The 14293-nt window shown below is 35.0% G+C and overlaps 1 non-coding gene across 1 annotated transcript; it reads left to right on the top strand.

Moving 5' to 3' along the window:
• Window positions 1–255: 255 nt before the first annotated feature.
• LOC116585370 lies at window positions 256–389 on the top strand. Its single transcript, XR_004283572.1, has one exon. It is a non-coding gene; the product is annotated as a U4 spliceosomal RNA (small nuclear RNA).
• Window positions 390–14293: the final 13904 nt, after the last annotated feature.

Below are 14293 nucleotides of genomic sequence, written 5' to 3'. Positions count from 1 at the left end.
CACCTTCGGAAGGTGATATAGGAAATAGTGCCAAAGGAGGTAAAAAGAGAAAAGAGAGAGGCATGTGAAAATAGAAAGATGAAGTACCACAGAACAATGTGTTCCTGAAAAATACAGATGTGTTTGTTACAGTTCAGATTCTACGTGGTTTCTGGAACAACCCCTCAAAACAAGTCAATTAGACATAGGCAAATGTCCTCGGCATTGCAAAGTGATTGGTCAAGAGTCCAAAAAGGAAATTATAGTCTAACTGAGATTTTGAAGGCAGTATCGTAGCCAATGAGGTTTATCCGAGGCGCGATTATTGCTAATTGAAATGAAAAAAAAAAAACCTCAAGCTACTCCAGAAGAGAGAAGGAAGTGTATTCTTTTGGAAGTGTATTCCAAAAGAAGCTATTGCCCATCTCAAATTCTGTGTATCAGTCTTGGTTCCTAGAGGGAAAGAAAGGACCTTAATTTAGGAAACATTCCCTGTCAACAGCAGTCATGGAGATAATCTATATCCCCAACTAGATAATAAACCTTGACTCTGAGGGATGTTTCCTCTCCTTTAAGTGTAGAAAGAGAAAGAGAAAAAGAGAAAAGGATCAGCTAACTAAATCCTGAACTTCTAACAGAATAAGCATTGAAATATATGGACAGCTACCCATGTCTTTAAAGAGTCCAAAAATTCTTAACCTAAGAAATTTGGCTGTATTTATCATGGAAAAATATGGAATTATAGTATTTCCAAAACTTCTTGGATTTAATTATAAAGTACCTCAGACCACCCGTATGACTCACCCATCCTACTGATGAGGATCAAAGCATGTTTTTTGGTGGATTCGCTTACATTATTTGAGTGAACTACAACAGACAAGTCCAGAATTATTATCAAGGCATCGTGTTCATCTCTGGTATGGTAATCATTCAACATCATCTGACTGTGAAAGATAGTTTGTTATAATGGAAGCCTTGTCCAAAGAGTAAGTGAGTTCTCACCAATGACTGGCAAAGCACTATTGTTACAGAGTTTATACCAAGTAATTTATAAAAAGGCATTAATTGAGAATCATTTAAGTGTTTAAAGAATCCAGCTCCACATGCAGGAAGTTAATGGCATAAAACCTTCTACCCTTAAGAAATAAGTCATTGGAACCCTCTCAAGTAAGTAAAATGACTGTTTAATGGCTGTAGGAATGTCAAAAGCCAACTCTTCCACAGCAGGATTCATGAGAAAATTGTCTTATACCAATACACTTAAATAATGATCCAATATACATTAAATATTGTTAAAATTAAGTTTTACACTATTGTTCTTATGAAAAACAGTATGTCTATAAAATTCATTTTCACTGTAATTATCTCTTTGATCCACCTCCTTCCTCATAGTTAATCAATGTCAGACCTAAGTCCTGGATTCTAAAATTTACTCATTTTACAAGAGTTGTTTACCAATTCTAAAAACAATGAAGAGTATTTTCAAACACCAAATGCTTCCTTTTTTCATGGAGGTAAGATGATTTTCATGGAATTACACACTTTAGCCAAAAACTTCAAGTTAATTATCCCATAGTCTTCCATATGTTTAGAAGAAGAAAAAAATGTATTAAAACTAGTGTCAAAAGTGGGGAAGGGTGTGAGAGGAATGGGGTGGATGGGTATGTGCTATGATAAGTGCTGTGATTTGTGTAAGACTGATAATTCGTAGACCTGGACCGCTGAAACAAATAATACATTATATGTTAATACAAAAAAAAAATAAAAAATAAAAAAATAAAAAAGTCAGTTTCTAATAAAATTTTACCAAATAAAAACATTAGTAGGGTGAAATAATAGGGTTATTTAATAAAGTAACTCATTAAATAGATTGTACTTCCTAGCCTATCTGCCTGTCATTATAAATACTACTTTGGTGCATTCTCTGTTACAGAGAACACATATTACCTGGAGATATGGTAACACCTCACAAGGTTTAACCCCAACAACTGTTTTCATTGGAGATTCCCTTTTTCAAGTTGCATTTTACGTTTTGAAATGCTCAGCTCTTATCAGTTTTATTAGCAGAAGAATGAAAACATGGATTATTAAAATGAAATTTGGAACCATCAAGTTATAAGTCTAAACATTTGCCAGTTAGTATGCTTTTGGATACAAGTAACAGAAACTTGAAGGAAATTAAAATACCAAGAAAATTTCTTATCTCATATAATAGAGTAAGTTCCAGTTTCAGGGAAAATTACTTTAACACTCCTAACAATGTCATCAAAACCCAAGTTCTTAACATCTCTCTCTCTTTCTCTCTCTCTCTTTCTTTTTTTTTACACATTTTTTTACAGTGTCTCAAATAATATACTTTTTTTTAAATTTTATTTTTCAGTGTCCTAAGATTAATTGTTTATGTACCACACCCAGTGCTCCATGCAATATGTGCGTTCCTTAACACCCACCATGTCTTCTTTGTTCCCACCTTGATCTGACCTAATTTATAGACTGTTTGATAGATGGCTGAAGCAGAATCAAATACCCAAGCCAAACAATAAAAAGAGAATGACCATCCTATTATATGGATGTTTCTTAGGACTGAGGTCATTTCCCAGAAAATGCACCAACACATTTCACTTCCGTTCATTAGGTAGAATTGGGTCCCATTTCTGTTCCTGGACTAATCACTAGTAAGCATAATCAAGGTACCTTCAGAGGAACTAGTTACAATACTATAGCTGGGATGGGGTCATCGTCTCTTGGAGACACATGGCTACATATGGAAATGCTATAAACCTAAATAAATCCAGGTTTTATTAAGAAAAAGAAGAAAGTGAACAATGAGTAGACAACCAAAAGTATTGTCTTTACAGTAACTCTAACTGTATTAGAATTGTAAAGGCTAAAAGTTGGGGGTAGAAGTGAGTAAAGCATTTAAGGGTGAAGATCAGAGGTTGAAAATCTAAATTAAGTTAACAAAATTTCTTAATATACCCAATGAGATTAAATCAAAGGCAATACATCTTTCAAGAATACTTATGAACCAGTATTAAAAAGTAAACAATTATGAAAACTCCAGTCCAATTGCTCCAGTTTATGAAACTGGTTTAGGAAACCAAAGCCTAAGAGAGTTTAAGTTGTTAGAGATCACATAAGAAATCAGCAACAGGTAGTTATGCTAAATGCATGATATTCTTCCTAAATACCAACATTTATTTCAATTCTGCCCCCACATGTCATTTCTAGGTATAAAGATGAGTTAGTTATGATTTTTTAAGAATATAAAAATCATTATTCCACATTATACAAAATGCTTTTTTGTCAGCACTAGCAAGGGAAATGACACACCTCTTTTCTCTTTTCATATCCTGTGTATTATTGAAAAACCAAACCATTATAAATAACATTGATATCAATAATTGATCATGTACTATGCACTAAGCATCATGTTAGGTTCCTAAGAGTCATTCCCTCTAATTTTCTCAACACCCCAAAAAGAACTCTTAATGTTCCCTTTTTGAAGGTGAATTGGGCCTCACAGACTTAAAGTCACTTGGCTGGATCAAATTGGTTCTGAGGTAAGAATTTAAACTTAGGTTTGTTTCATTTAAAACTCTTTCAACCTACTAACATTCTCCAAAAGGTGCTTTGCTAAATTCTTATCCTGCTAGATGCTCCATTTAAAAAATTTGGGAAATGCTGTGTTTTATATCCCTCTCATGGAAATTAAAGATATACAATGTAGTATCTAAAAATATTAAAAATCCTACAAAAACAGAAATTTATCTAATTCAGTTTAACCCAGTATTTCCTTTTATTTGAAGATAAATCCTTTCTTTTCATAATATATATTAATATTCAAGGAAATAATGTTCAGTGACATGCACTTTGGGAAACTTCCCACTAAATTATTTGCCATTTAAATACACGAATGCCTGTTAACAATCAAATTATATCTTAATGATAGTATTAACGTGTAATTATATTTAACATATCTAATGAGCTTAGGAGTCTTAACTATGAAATTATTTAATTTTTTTCCAATTACTGTTCTCAAAGGTCAAATCTGGCTTTTCCACTGAATAGCAGGTCCCTTCATAACATTTTGTCCAAACTACATTTATCTGTAAGTTATGGTTATTTTTCACACTTAAAACGTAAAATTAAAAAACAATAGAGAAAATCAGTGAAAAAACGCTGGTTTGTTGAGATTAAAAAAAAAAAAAAAAACTGATAAACTTCTAGCCAGACTGAATAGCAAAAAAAGTTCCAGAAGCCACAAACTACAGCTCTCAAAAATGGAAGAGGTAACGATTAGAATGTCCCCATATATTAAAAGAATTAACAAGAGGGTATTATGAACAACTTTATGCCAATAAACTTAACATTATAAATGGCATGGACAAGTTCCCTTGAAAGATACAGCAAATGCTCATCCAAAAACAAACAGATAATCTGAACAGTTTATTTGTATTAAAGAAATTGAATTTGTGAATAAAAACTTCCTCAAAAAGAAACTCCATTCCAGATGTCTTCAAAGGTTGAGTTCAAACAAATATTTAAGGAACAGATAATACCAATTCTACACAAACACTTCCAAGAACTGAACAGGAGAAACATTTTCTAATTCATTGTATGGGGCCAGCATTGTTCTGATATCAGAACTAGACAAAGACATCATAATAAAATAATAGAATAATATTTCTCATGATATAATATGCAAAAATTCTAAACAAAATTTTAGAAAATCAAATCTAAAAATATATACAAATTATAATACATCACAATCAAATGGTATTTATCTCAGGAAATATAGGGAAAAATGTAAAGTTTCTCAAATATCAATCAGTATGAGTAACCATATTAAGAGGTTAAAAAATTAAAATCACTTGATCATCACTTGTGATGCAATTATGGCATCACTTGTGCAGAAAATCCTTTGACAGAACCACACATCTATTCTTAATTTAGAAAAAAAAAATAACTATCAGCAAATCAGAAATACAAAGGAATTTCCTCAACTTTATAAAGATCACTTATGAAAATCCTTCAGTTAACATCACATGTATGGTGAAGGACTGATGTTTTCCCTTGAGGATAAAGAATAAAGTATCATCTCTCATCACTTTTACTCATCATCTGGCTTCTCCAATAAAACATGAAAAAGAAATATATGTCATCCATATTGAAAAATGAAAGTAAAATTATATTTACTCACAGATGAAGTAGCTGTCTATGAAAAAAAAATCTGATGGAAAATGTAAAATAGCTACTAGAACTAGTAAGTTAATGTTGCAGGCTGTAAAATAAAAGATCAATATACAAAAATAAATTCTTCTTCCATTTAATGGAAACTACCATAAATTAAATATTTAAATCATCCATAATACCATCATAAATATAAAATATTTAGGGATAGATTTTTAAAAGATGTGAAGGCCCTATATATGGTAAAATACAAAATACTGCTAGGGAAAATTAAAACAAGTCCAAAACCACGGAGAAATGTATATGTACATAGATTGGAAGACTCAGTAATGTCAAAATGTCAATTTTCCCTAAATTGATGTATACATTTAATGCAATCCCAAACAAAATGCCAGCAGACTTATTTGTAGGAAGTTACATGCTGAAAAGGAAATGCAGATAATCTAGAAGGGTCAAAAGAACTTTGGAGAAGAAGAATGTTAGAGAATTTACACTACCTGAGACTTTGAGTCTTATTATAAAGCTACATAATTGAATCAATGTGATATTCTTTAAATCAATGACTGTATGCACATATAGACAACTAATATGGGCAAAAGATTCAAAGATTCAAAGATAATTTTGAAGAGAAGATATAACTTTTTACATTGTATTTTCATATTGAAATTATTAGAAAACCACATGAAAGAAAAAAAAACAATTTTGGTGTATACTTTCTGTCATGTACAAAAATCAATATAGATGGATTATAGATTTAAAGATTATTTATTTATTTATTTATTTGACAGACACCACAAGTAGGCAGAGAGGCAGGCAGAGAAAGAGAAAGAAGTAGGCTTCTGGCTGAGCAGAGAGCCCGATGTGGGGTTCGATCCCAGGACCCTGGGATCATGACCTGAGTCGAAAGGCAGAGGCTTTAACCCACCGAGCCACCCAGGCGCCCCTGGATTATAGATTTAAATTGAAAAACTAAATCTAGGAAAAAAAATGGTAAAAATGTTTTAGTCTTGGATTAGGTGAAGATTTCTTCATTATAACACAAAAAGCATGATCCATGAAAAAAAAAATGGGACTTTATTAAAATTTAAAATTTCAATTTTTAAAAGACACTGTTAGCTCTTTGAAGAATACCGATGGAATTTTGACCGGAATGGCATTAAAAGTGTAGATTGCTCTAGGCAGTATAGACATTTTAACAGTGTTTATTCTTCCCATCCAAGAGCATGGAATGGTCTTCCATCTTTTTGTGTCTTCTTCAATTTCTTTCATGAGTGTTCTGTAGTTCCTCAAGTACAGATCCTTTACCTCTTTGGTTAGGTTTATTCCCAGGTATCTTATGGTTCTTGGTGCTATAGTAAATGGAATCGATTCTCTAATTTCCCTTTCTGTATTTTCATTGTTAGTGTATAAGAAAGCCACTGATTTCTGTACATTGACTTTGTATCCTGCCATGTTGCTGAATTGCTGTATGAGTTCTAGTAGTTTGGGGGTGGAGTCTTTTGGGTTTTCCATATAAAGAATCATGTCATCTGCGAAGAGAGAGAGTTTGACTTCTTCATTGCCAATTTGGATACCTTTTATTTCTCTTTGTTGTCTGATTGTTGTTGCTAGGACTTCTAATACTATGTTGAACAAGAGTGGTGAAAGTGGGCAACCTTGTCTTGTTCCTGATCTCAACGGGAAGGCTGCAAGCTTTTTCCCATTGAGGATGATATTTGCTGTGGGTCTTTCATAGATAGATTTGATGAAGTTCAGGAATATTCCCTCTATCCCTATACTTTGAAGCGTTTTAATCATGGAATCAGAAGAGACCCGAATCACTAAGGAAAAGTTGAAAAACAAAAATAAAACTGGGGGCATCACATTACCTGATTTCAAGCTTTATTACAAAGCTGTGATCACCAAGACAGCATGGTACTGGCATAAAAACAGACACATAGACCAGTGGAACAGAGTAGAGAGCCCAGATATGGACCCTCAACTCTATGGTCAATTAATCTTCAACAAAACAGGAAAAAATATACAGTGGAAAAAAGACAGTCTCTTCAATAAATGATGCTGGGAAAACTGAACAGCTTTATGTAGAAGAATGAAACTCGACCATTCTCTTACACCGTACACAAAGATTAACTCAAAATGGATAAAAGACCTCAACGTGAGACAGGAATCCATCAAAATCCTATAGGAGAACATAAGCAGTAATCTCTTCGATATCAGCCACAGCAACTTCTTTCAAGATATGTCTCCAAAGGCAAAGGAAACAAAAGAGAAAATAAACTTTGGGACTTCATCAAAATCAAAAGCTTCTGCACAGCAAAGGAAACAGTCAAAAAGGCAAACCCATGGAATGGGAGAAGATATTTGCAAATGACAGTACAGACAAAAGGTTGATATCCAGGATCTATAATGAACTCCTCAAACTCAAGTGGGCAGAAGATATGAACAGACACTTCTCTAATGAAGACATACAAATGGCTATCAGACACATGAAAAAATGTTCATCATCACTAGCCCTCAGGGAGATTCAAATTAAAACCACATTGAGATATCACCTTACACCAGTTAGAATGGCCCAAATTAGCAAGACAGGGAACAACATGTGTTGGAGGGGATGTGGAGAAAGGGGAACCCTCTTACACTGTTGGTGGGAATGAAGGTTGGTGCAGCCTCTTTGGAGAACAGTGTGGAGATTCCTCAAGAAATTAAAAATAGAACTTCCCTATGACCCTGCATTTGCACTCCTGGGTATTTACCCCAACGATACAGATGTCGTGAAAAGAAGGGCCATCTGTACCCTAATGTTTATACCAGCAATGGCCACAGTCACCAAACTGTGGAAAGAACCAAGATGCCCTTCAATGGATGAATGGATAAGGAAAATGTGGTCCATATACACTATGGAGTATTATGCCTCCATCAGAAAGGATGAATACCCAACTTTTGTAGCAACATGGGCGGGACTGGAAGAGATTATGCTGAGTGAAATAAGTCAAGCAGAGAGAGTCAATTATCATATGGTTTCACTTATTTGTGGAGCATAACAAATAGCATGGAGGACATGGGGAGTTAGAGAGGAGAAGGGAGTTGGGGGAAATTGGAAGGGGAGGTGAATCATGAGAGACTATGGACTCTGAAAAACAATCTGAGGGGTTTGAAGTGGCAGGGGGGTAGGACGTTGGGGTAACAGGTGGTGGGTATTATAGAGGGCACAGATTGCATGGAGCACTGGGTGTGGTGCAAAAATAATGAATACTGTTATGCTGGAAAAAAAAAAGACACTGTTAGGAGAATAAAAAGACAAATCACAGACTTGGGGAAAACATTTGTAAATCATATATTTGACAAAAGTCTTATATCCGGAATATATAAAGAATTTCAAAAACTCAATAATAAATAATTAACAAATATTTGAACACTTCAAAGATATACAAATGATTAACAAATACATAAAAAGATGCTGCACCTCATTAGTCATTAGGAAGATACAAGTTAAAATCACAATGAGCATAAGCACATATTCTTGGAAGGAATGTAATTTAAAATGAAAAGGGCATGAAAGAACTAGAATTCTCATGCAATGCTGATAAGAATATTTAATGACACATTAAATGGAGAATACTTTGGCCACTTCTGAGTCAGTTAATCATACACCTACCATACCATCCATTTCACTTTTCAGGATTCCTCATGAGAAATGAAAACATATATTTATAAAAAGATTTGTATATAAATATTTATGGCAGTTTATTTTTTAATAGCCAAAACCTGAAAACAATATAATTGTCTATCAACTGGTGAATGGGTAAGGAAATTGTGGAATATACAAGCAATGAAATACCACTCAGCAATAAAAAGGAATGTATTGACACAACAAAATGGATAAATCTATGCTAAATGAAAAAAAAAAGACAGAGAAAAGAGCTTTACAAAAGGACATGAGAAAAATTCTGCAGGTGATGGAGATTGATTTTACTGATTTATTAGATCTCAAAATGTATACTTTAAATAAATACAGCTTATTGTATATTAATTATATATCAATAAAGCTGTTAACAACAACAAAGAAGTGATCTTACTTATTTTGAAACTTTGAACTTGGACTTCATCCAAAATTAATTTCCTCTCCTCCTCCTGTGTAAACTGAAGCTGAGGCCTCAGCTACATGGAGTAAATGAGGTTTGGGAATAAGTTCTAGTTCCTCTAGTGTGGAGCAAAGATAAGCAAGAAAGAAGGCATGGTCTTTTTGTAGGACTTCCCTCTTGTTGATAGTTGATTGAGATTCCTGCCTTCATTCTGGTTGATTCTGGTTTTATCTGCCACTGGAGACTTTGCTGTTAGTATCTCTATGTGGTTGGTGTGCATGGCTTCCTCTGGGTGCTTTCATTTTCAGCTTTTGCATTGCTCAAGAAATCTCCTTAGAAGAGAAGCCATGACTGTTTGGGGATCCACTGACAATAATACATATGTCCCAAACACTCTAGGCTGGGCATTTTTCACTTTTCTCAGTCACTACCTATGCAATATACCAAAGTTGTTGGTTCACTACCCTCTGTATGCCTCCATGTGAAGCCTCCTCTCAAAAGCCTTGCAGACCTGAGATTAAGAAGCAGTTGTACTGATTTTCTTCTCCAAACAAACCAGTATATGCATGTCACTTATTCCTTAATCTCTTATATTCCTGAGAACCTCCAGTCTTTATTTTTTTAAAGACTTAATTTATTCATTTAAGAGAGAGAATTTATTCATCTGAGAGAGAGAGAACAAGCACAAGCAGGGTGAGGGGTGGGAGAATGAGGGACAAAAGGAGAGATGAAGCAGACTCACCACTGAGCAGAGAACCCAATGAAGGACTTGATCCCAGAACCCTGAGATCATGACCTGAGCCAAAGGCAGACGCTTAACTGACTGAACCTCCCCAGCACCCTGAGCCTCGAGTCTTTCATTATCTAGGTCCTTAAACTTTCCCCTTCCCAGAGTGGAAGTAGAGCAACTTAAGATTACGTGTTATATTCCGGTGCCCTTAAATTTCTCCCTAGAACACTCAGCATGCTCTATGCTCTGGAGAATTCTAACCCCAGAAAGCACCTATTAAAGTAAGAGAACTCTGTTTTCCCTTCTTAAAGGTACCACCAATTTTCATAAATTATCTTCTTGGATTCCTCTTCACTTAGCTTCAGTAAGAAAGTGAAGAAAGATCTTTTGCCCACAAGTATTTTATTCGACAGTAGCACTAACAACAGTCTGATTAACAGATCTGTTCTCAATTTTTCTTGGGCACAAAGCTATTTTTTATTTTCCAGAATTGTTAGCATTTATGTGTGGCCATGAGACGAATTCTTTGCAATGAGTAGAAGGGAAGTGAACTTCTTCTAGCCATAGCCCATGAAAATGTCTAAGAAATAATTTTCCATATCTTTTCCCCAACTTTAGGTTGGATATCAATGCCCAGGAAGATCAAAGAAGACAGCAGTTTCTCCAGGTACCTGAGTCTCTAACTGAATACATATAGCCAATTCTCCTTTCCCAAAACTCAAACCACATAACTGTTAAGTCAGCAGAAATGAACATTTGTTCTTTTAAAACTCTGAACTTTATAATCTGTTATAAATGTTATAAATCTGTTATAAATGTTAACCTATGATAACTAATATAAAATTGGTGTTGGGGTGTATTATTATCTTAAACAAAGACATCATCTAATGAGGCAATGAGTGGTAAGAAGCAATACTGAAGCTAGATAGAAAGAGATTCACGGTAGTTATGCAATGGTAAAATAATCTGAAAGAACCGTCTCCTGCTTGGAAGGTAAAACATGGCACCTGACCCAGTCATTCTAGATTCTAGAAGTGGTTTGGAAGACTGAAAATAGTACCATATCTTGGCTTTTACTTACTGTCTTTAACAAGTTATTGCAAGAGAGAAATGAGATCAGGAAGGTAGTATGCAAACAGAAATGAAAGGGAGTAGAAAGAACTCAGAACTCCAGAATCCAAAAATTTAGAAAATCTAATTCTTTTTAGACTCAAAATAAAAAAATAAAATAAAATAAATTGATAGGGATATTGAGAAACAAGAGGCACAGTAAGATTTAATTGAACAAGGAACTCAGCCCTGCCTTTGAGATTGAATTAAAGATAGCTCATTTCCACTTCAAAGAGTTGTTTCCTAGGGCCTCGATATAGTTTCTCTTAAGCTCCAGGCTGAGGGAAGCATGGAGAGGAGGCAGCAAAGGCACACATCAAATTTGAGAGTTCTATTTGGGGAAGAATTTAAGGTGGTAGTTATTGGCACATGGAACTGGTTAGAAGCAAGTGGATCAAAAAACTTCTTAAGGTGTTGAGGGCCTTGTATAACCAGAGAAAGCATCTATGTCTTTAGAGTCTCAAGTCTTCAGACAACCCATGGGTGCTCAGATTTATCAAAGCAGGACTCAGCCTGCAAAAATATGCACAGCTCCCAGTGAAGATATACCTAAGGACACTTGAGACCTGGCACGAAGGATGAGGAACAAAAAGAAACCACCTAAAGAGGAGAGAAAGGGGCCTTATGGAACAGTGGTCTGTAGTGGTCTGTAGTGTCCCCCAGAGGGCAGAATAAGGGTCTAATCAAGAATTGCCACAGCAGAGGACCTACCCTGCAGGAGTTCATTATTACTATTTACTAGACACAGCTGTGTATCTCTCACTCTCCCTCATTTGTACAATTTATTGCTGTTCTTCTGTCCCTACCTCATTATTATATATTAGATATAGAGTGAGCAGAATCTGGAAGAGATTGCTCCCTGATCAAATCCTTTATTTTCCTTCTTCTTCTTGAGTATGCAGGTAGGCTACATTTCCTAGATCCCTTTGCAATTACACAGTCTCATATGTTAGAGTTCTAGCCAAAGATTCCATTGAGTGGATGTGATACATATCATCGCTTCAAGGTTTGGCCCACGTTACTGAATTATATCTTCCCCAAATTCATATGTCGGAGCTTTAACTCCCAGTACCTTAGAATATGACTATATTTGGAGATAGGACCTTCAAAAGGTGATTAAGTTAAAATGAGGCCATTAGGGTGGGCCCTAATTCAATCTGGTGTCTCTATCAGAAGCATAAATTTGGACATACAAAGAGACATCAGGGAGGCATACCCACAGAGGAAAGATTATGTGAGGACACAGCCAGAGGCAGCCATTTACAAACAAAAGAGCGGCCTCAGAAGAAACTAAACCTGCGGACATCTTGATCACAGACTCGTAGCCACCAAAACTGTAACAAAATAAATTTCTGTTGTTATGCCACCCAGTCTGTGATGGTATTTTGTTATGTCCACCCTAGCAAAATAATACAAGCTGAAATCCTCCCATGTGCTATCTTGCATGTTCTCCCTTTCAGGCTGCCTGGAATGGAGATAATCATCCTCCCCCCTCCCCCAGGAACTAGTATGGAAGCCATGTGCTAAAAATGGCAACGTTACAAGCTGGAAAGAGTGCTTTAAGAAAAACTATTCAACCAGGAACACCCACATAGTTCAATTACATAAGTGAAAAATAAAATTTTATTTTATTCTGAATTATAAAGGTTTGTCAGTTACAGCAGTTAGCATCACTCTCAACTAGTACACCCTACAAGGCTGATGATTCCCTTTTCTCTCCCCAGTTCTTTTAGTCACTGTTGGCAGAGGGTGGTGTGTACTTTTCACCTCTTAACAAGTCCTGTGGGAATATGGCTGGCTTCTATTACATACTGGCTTTCGAAGTAGAATACTTAGCGCCTCTTGTCCACAATTTGAGGCCTTAACCACAACTCTGGGACACAGTGAATTTTCCACTCAATATCCTCTAACATATTTTAAAAATAAATCACTTAAGGTAAAAGAAATAGAAAATTCACAAATACACTAATAATAAAAATATATCCCAAACACGTGTTGATCAAATGAAAGAATTTTTATTTTTTAGGAGGAAATGAAAAGTTTATGTAATTTAAAAGAAAAAAAACACTACTTTGGTCATAAAGAACACCATATAACTGTCTTATCTTTCAAGAGTGGAATGTAACTATCACAGTCCAGCTACAAGCATTGTTAAGGACCTTGAGCTTGTTAAATGAGATCCGCCCACCCATCTTCTACCCATGTTCCTTAGAAATTATAAAATAGCAAGGCTACAAATTACTCTTTACAGAAACAAAACATTTATTAATACACTTACATGGTGAATATCATGCTTGTTGCCTGATCATTGCCTCTGAAAGCTGCCCTAAGTATCTTTGCACTAATATATCACATATCTTTAAAGAGATTATAGTCAAATTAAGAGAACTTGTCTTATAGTTGGTGATTAGAATAAATTAAAGATTCTGTAGACATTAATCTGGTGTCAAAGGAAAATTGGTTCTGTAAGTGCTTAGATAGTGATGAAGGAAAGCAGCAAACATGGAGTAACAGCTGAATATATGAATATCCACAGAAAAGTGGAGATTGATAGTAACCAATGGATAATGACCCAATATTACCAATCAAATCCATCACTGGACACTTAACATGGGATTATCCCCGGGAATGAGCAGAGAGACATCTTGGCATCTGATAGTTCTCTAAAAGTTGTGTGACGATACTCTCAGTCTTCCCTAGATGGTTCCAGATTATAGTTGTAAGAACTGTACTATTTTAGGTGATAAGTATTATGAACATATATTCATCAGAAATATCAATTATACATATTGTGAGAAAGGATAGAAGAAAATACCCCTTAAAAAAACCTCAAGGAAAATTTTCATTATAATTATATTCCTTACTCCTAGAAGATTTGTATCTTCTTTTGTACATTTTTTTTTCCTAAGAGTAGTTTTATTAGTTTGCTCATGCTGCCATATCAAAGTCCCATAGACTGGGTAGATTAAGCAATAGCAATTTATTTTCTCACAATTCTGGAGACTAGAAGTCTTGGACTTCTTGGACTTCTTCCAGCAAGGTCAGTTTCTGGAGAGATCTCTCTTCCTAACCTGTAGACAGCTACTTTTTTGCTGTGTTTTCACATGGTCTTTTCATAGTATATGGGCATAGAGAGAGAGTGAGAGATCTCCCTTTCTTCCTCTTCTAATAAAACCACAAATCTTGTTGGATTAGGATT

This window comes from Mustela erminea, chromosome 2 (assembly GCF_009829155.1).
Source record: "Mustela erminea isolate mMusErm1 chromosome 2, mMusErm1.Pri, whole genome shotgun sequence".
Classification (NCBI taxonomy): domain Eukaryota; kingdom Metazoa; phylum Chordata; class Mammalia; order Carnivora; family Mustelidae; genus Mustela; species Mustela erminea.
This window is presented reverse-complemented; position numbering and strand designations above follow the sequence as displayed.